Source organism: Schistosoma mansoni, chromosome W, assembly GCF_000237925.1.
Source record: "Schistosoma mansoni strain Puerto Rico chromosome W, complete genome".
Classification (NCBI taxonomy): domain Eukaryota; kingdom Metazoa; phylum Platyhelminthes; class Trematoda; order Strigeidida; family Schistosomatidae; genus Schistosoma; species Schistosoma mansoni.
In genome coordinates, this window is record NC_031502.1 from 48995127 (window position 1) to 49001210 (window position 6084).

The window sequence follows — 6084 nt, forward strand, 5'->3', positions numbered from 1 at the left end:
ACTAATGGCCGAAAATTAATCCATGCAAAGTTGAAAGCTTCTAGAAATCTCAACCTTATGTCCTTTTGGAACATCTGAGGCACTATTGATGGCGCGGGACGAATTCATCAGTTTCATATTTATATTTCTTCGGTGGCATATCTCGAGGAGGTTAAAAAGGAGGGTAAGAAAATGAAAAGACGAGAAGCAGAGCAGACAATGTTCATGAATATTGAAGTTGAGTCGTTTGTAGTAGAATAGTTAAGGTACGACTGCTTAGTCTGATTCTCTTTTATTAATGCACTTTTTAAGCATGAGCATTCAGATATCAGGAAAAACCTAAGAACCAACCAAAATAGTGGCTTACAAATACGATATGCAGCAGTTGCGTTAGCTATCACTCGGCACGGGCTTTCACGTCACCATAATAGTTAGCATGTTCGGGCAACAATGTTCGCAGTGCTTCATGAATTTTATGTCTCCAGATCTGTTGGCTGTTAACCCAAGAAACTAGGAGGACATAACTGAGGCCCTTCAGGCTTGGTATAGCTCTAAAAAACGACCCTACCAGTCACGTCAGATTTTAGAAAGGTCGACCTTTTTCTGTAAGGCTACGGTGGAGAAACCCGACCAAGCAAGCCTTGGTGCCAGTTGACCTTGATTAACAACCTACAGTACCAAAAACAAAGACAGCGTTCTCGCTAATGGGACACGCTATACAAACAGAAGACTTACAGCGACCAGTTCGTAGAGGACCCATCAAAAATACTTTCAACATCAATCTGTTTCAAAATCGGAAAGCAGACGCTGCGGTAGAGGAGCACCAGGTAATGCGACAAAATATCATGTGTCTCTATAGCAACGTTCGAGGACTAAGGTGTTAACTAGAAGAATTCAGAAACATATGCTTTCAGTTAGGTCTGAAGATCATGGTCCTCATTGAAACGTGGTTGTTCTTCGACGTCACGGATGAAGAATTAAGCTTGCAAGACATGACATTTCCCCGATACATTAAACAGGAGATGGTGTGGGAAGATACATTAACTACCATTAAGTCAACCCTCGAGGAGATGCACATCAAAGAGCGAATACCAAGGCACGCCCTCAATTTTTCTCAATAACTGTCACTAATACTTGGAATGCTCTTCCAGCTACAGTGAATACAGTTCCATAGGTGGAAAATTTTAACAGGAGAATTGACAAACACGTACTCATCACCAGATCACCGACCCCTCTTGTATCAGCTGTGTCTGATGTATGTCTCATAAATCATGGTTGTCATTACTACAAAATCAGTAAATACTTTTAATCCCTCTATTTATCGCCTCTATTTTCCCTTTAATTCTCTCAATTCCATCTTCTTACACGTTACCAATTAAGTAAATTAAGTATATATTTGTCACACGCGCGCTTTTCAAACGGGAAGTTTAGTCCTAACGTGATTTACATTTCTCAAACTTTTGCTGTGTTCTTACGTAACAAAAGTACCATTTCCGATCTAAAGAGACTATTCTGAGCTATACGTTCGGTAGATTACTTCTTTTTTTATGTTTCACTCAACTTAATAGTTAACTGTGGTTTTGCCTCAGCTCACTATCGGTTTTTTTATAGTTTTCACGTAAAGACTAGCTTTAGCTTATCGTTAACTGTTTTTATACATTTTTGCCAGTTTTTGTTTACTGTGTGTTTTTTTAACGGTCCTAAATTTACTGCTTGTATTTTTAAGACAGTCTAAATCACTAGCCATGAAAAATTCATGCAAAAGACCTGGTTGCCGTTTCGCTGTTACATCTGGCATGCAATGTGACGACTGCAAAGGTTGGTTCCACGAAGCATATACAGATCTAACAGCAGCAGCCTATAGTAGACTCGGCAAGTCCGATCGTAGGTGGGTATGTGTTACCTGCAACACTGATACTGTAGTTATGTTGGGTACCATCATTACTTTACTAACAGGTCTGAGAGATAAGTTGTCTAAGAATTTAGTAAATGACGGTATCATGACGGGTAACAAAACAGGAACGCATAGGGCGAACAAGAAAAAAGATATTGACAGGTCGGTTATCGACGGTGCTGTTAACAGCACGAGTGATGATGTGCTGAAACTCAGCACCATCTTAACATCGACTCCCTCAGTAAACTTGGGTCCCCCAGGGAAGAGTCCTTGAATGAGACAGTGGTTCCCAAAAACCCTGTGGGTGGTTGGGCTCACGTTAACAGGAGTAAAAAGGCCCAAGCGTCCCCGCCGAAGCTGGACATCCCAAGTACCTTGCGGAAATCAATTGATGCTTTGGCCGCACAGTCTACCCCCAAGACTGTCCGCCCGGTCATCACTGAGCCCAGGAATCGAAAACGCGCCTCGACATCCAAACAACAAGATACCAAACCTAGACGCCCTGGAAAACCTGGGAAATCAACTACGGTTCGTGACGACTCTGTCATAATATTAAACTTTATTGACAACCCCGACCTTCCTCTCAGTTTGCAGGACAAAAATGATAGGATGCTCTGGGGAGAATTAAACAAGAGGCTTGAACTCCTCAGAATAGAGCCTTTGACCGTCACACGGCTCACTCGCGGGAAGGACTCTAACCACCTAAACCACCCGAGGCTGCTTCGTGTTACACTTAAGAATGCCTCCGACGTTGAGGACGTCCTGCTAGCCAGTCACTTACTGAAATCCGATGGGAACGTAAGAATACTGCCCGACATACCGTATTCTGAACGAAATCTCATCCGGAACATCCCTAAGGAATCTCGCGGGGCGTTTTTCCGTGGACGAAATATCATTGTGCAAGGTGTACCGGAAAATATGGACCCAACTCAAGCAAACTCTGATATTCGGGAATGGAAATTCATTAAGCATTCCTTAAAACTCAAGAACATGTTGACCCAACAGGTAATGCGACTAGCCAGGAGAGACGGAGACTCTGGACCCCGGCTATTGAAGATAACCTTCCCCTCGTCCCACATGGTGGCTGCAACTCTGGAAGCATTTCGTGCCAATAGGCGTCGGTTGCCAACTGGCATCCATATGCATCCGGATAGGCCCCACGACAGCAGGATCAAGCACAAACGAAAGCTGGAGCTGACAATTCCACTCGTGGACTGTCTTGATCATAAAAAAACGTGTAAAGGACAGGGACTACCAACTCGGTAAACATTGTATAGGTAGGCTACCTGTCCACTCACGCACGGCTCATATAGGCACACAGGAAGAAGCTCACGCATTCCAAATTGAAAGCATAAACTGCCTATACACGAACGCCGCGAGCTTGCCAAACAAGATGGACGAGCTACGTGAACTTAGCAACGCTAATGATGCCCATCTGATAGGAATATCCGAAACTTGGATAACGTCTCAGTTTACGGACCAGGAGCTAGCAATAACTGGAATGTCTTTGTTTCGCAACGACAGAAAAACAGGAATGGGGGTGGGGTAGCACTATACATACGGTCATGCCTGGATGCGCACCAACTTCACAACCAAGAGTTTCTCAATCTTGATGAGTCAGTATGGTGCTCAGTAAGATTGTCTACCACCTCGCGGTGTCTAGTTGGGGTCATCTACAGGAAGCCCACTGCCAACATGGAGTATGACAAACGTCTGCTGGAAGGATTAACTCGCTCTACGCGTCTCGGATTCTCTCAAATCCTGATTCTAGGGGACTTCAATCTTCCTAGAATCAACTTCGTGGAACATACATACATTGGAGGTGACAACTCTACTGAAGCTCTGTTCTTCAACCTCATCGGTGACCTGGGATTATTCGAAAATGTGAAGTCGGCAACTCGTTGGAGAAACAGTCAGACGCAGTGAACCCTCAAGCTACCGACCAGTGGCCCTTCTCTCCATACCTTCCAAAATTACGGAATCCCTAATATACGACGGTATACAAGAATACTTATCATCCTCAAAGTTCTTCTCACCTCAACAGCATGGTTTCAGAAAAGGTCATTCTTGTATGAGCAACCTGCTGACTGCGGTGGATAGATGGACAAACATCCTTGATCGCAAGGGGAAGGTTGACGTCATCTACCTGGATTTCTCAAAAGCTTTTGATAGGGTCAACCACGTATGTCTTATCAAGAAGCTCAGACGATTGGGTATAAAACCCCTTTTGATTGATTGGCTCTCTTCATATTTAGAAAACCGACACTTTAAGGTCAGGGTTAACTTCACTCTCTCTCTCAGGCTATGGAATGTCCTAGTGGGGTCCCCCAGGGCTCAATACTAGGACCTCTTCTTGATTTACATAAACGATCTTCCTCAACAAGTTTCATCTGACTTATTGCTTTTTGCTGATGATGTGAAACTTCGAAAAGAGATACGTAATCATAATGATATGCTAGTTCTTCAGGAGGATCTGACCCGACTTCAAAGTTGGGCAGACGACAACGGACTTACCTTCAACACTTCGAAGTGTAAAGTAGTCCATCTGAGACATGTTGCAGACTATAGTTATAACTTAGGTAACTCACCTCTAGAAGTTTCCCAAGTCGAAAAAGATTTAGGAGTGTTGGTACCCTACGACTTGAAGTCTTACGCTGTGAAAAAACGGCTTCCGAGGAAACCCTGCACTGGTAACACTTGTGGTGGACCAAAACGTATGATAACCAAAGTTAGCAACAAAATATTACGTCTAAAGTTTATGTAACAGTTAACAGTTAATAAGTTAATTACACACAGACAAAAATAAGGGACGTTACTTAATTCTTCAGGCTATTGCGTGTTCAGTTGAGTTTGGTCTAGATAATCCACAATTATAAAAGATTAGTAATCCCAATATGGACGATATAGATCCAATAGGTTTACCAAGCGTAAAATTCGATGAGAATGTCACAATTGTCTATAAACAGAGATGGTATGCAATTAATATTTCATCCAACATATTAGCAGACATGGCAGAACGATGCAGATGTGAGTTAGAGTGTATTTATTGAGGGGCAGTAACAATGTCACGATATGTTGTACTCAAAACGGAAGGAAGTCAAATTACAAGTGTTCAAAGTAATACACTTATACAACAAGTATAATTGTTTAATGCTAAATGTACAGAATATGAAAATACACAAAATACATGCGAAAACTATGAAAAATTATTTACAAAATAGGTTTTATGGTCCTATCTCCACACATTGAAGCACATTTTGGGCCAGTTTGACGGTAGAACCTTCCACATAATCTTCAACAGTTTTATTCGTCCCCATTTAGAGTACGGAAGTATAATATTTCCTCCCTCCAAAAGGATAAGGACACTCTGGAACGTATGCAACGTGGAGCCACGAAATCAGTTCGGGGACTCAAATTCAAACCTTATGAAGAGCGCCTCCAATCACTTAACCTTTACCCGTTAGAGTACAGGCGTCTTAGAGGTGACCTTCTTATGCAGCATCCTTAATACTTCTGGTCATCCCCTTAAACATCTTCTTAAGCTTAGTCATAACACTAACCTAAGAGGTAACACCCAGAAATTGGAGACCCTACATAGCAGAACAGACTGCAGACACAACTTCTACTCCGTTAGGGTTGTCAAGTGCTGGAATTCGCTGCCGACTGAGCTAGTCCAAGCGACCTCCCTAGGAGTCCTTTAAGAGGAAACTTGACTTATTCTTAAGGACTAAGGATAACATATTATTATGATTTACCAAATTCTTTTCTTTTCCTCTATTATCGTTCATATACCCAGGTTTTTGCCTGGAGGTATTGGTGATCCATTGCTACTAGACACGGAAGCCCGTTAAGCGAAAGCTTCTTCTATTCCGTCCTCAACCATTTGAACCATTTACTTTTGAAACAACTATCTATTAGCACTTGAATTATCGCCTTATCGTTCTCACATTGCGAACAGCCAACCTCCTGCCTGATAACAGGATAGCTACTGGTATCCAGAAACCATACTGCTATTAAGAATGCACCCACTCAACTACAAGATATATAAATCCATAAATAACTGCCACACTGACTGGGATTAGTGCAGTCGAGTAGCTAAACTACCACCCATTGAACACAACCAAACACCTGTAGCCGTACCGAAGCAACAAGGAGCGAGCGCAGAAAAAAGCAGTCGGTTTATAATAAGTTGTGACAAGGATATTGTAAAA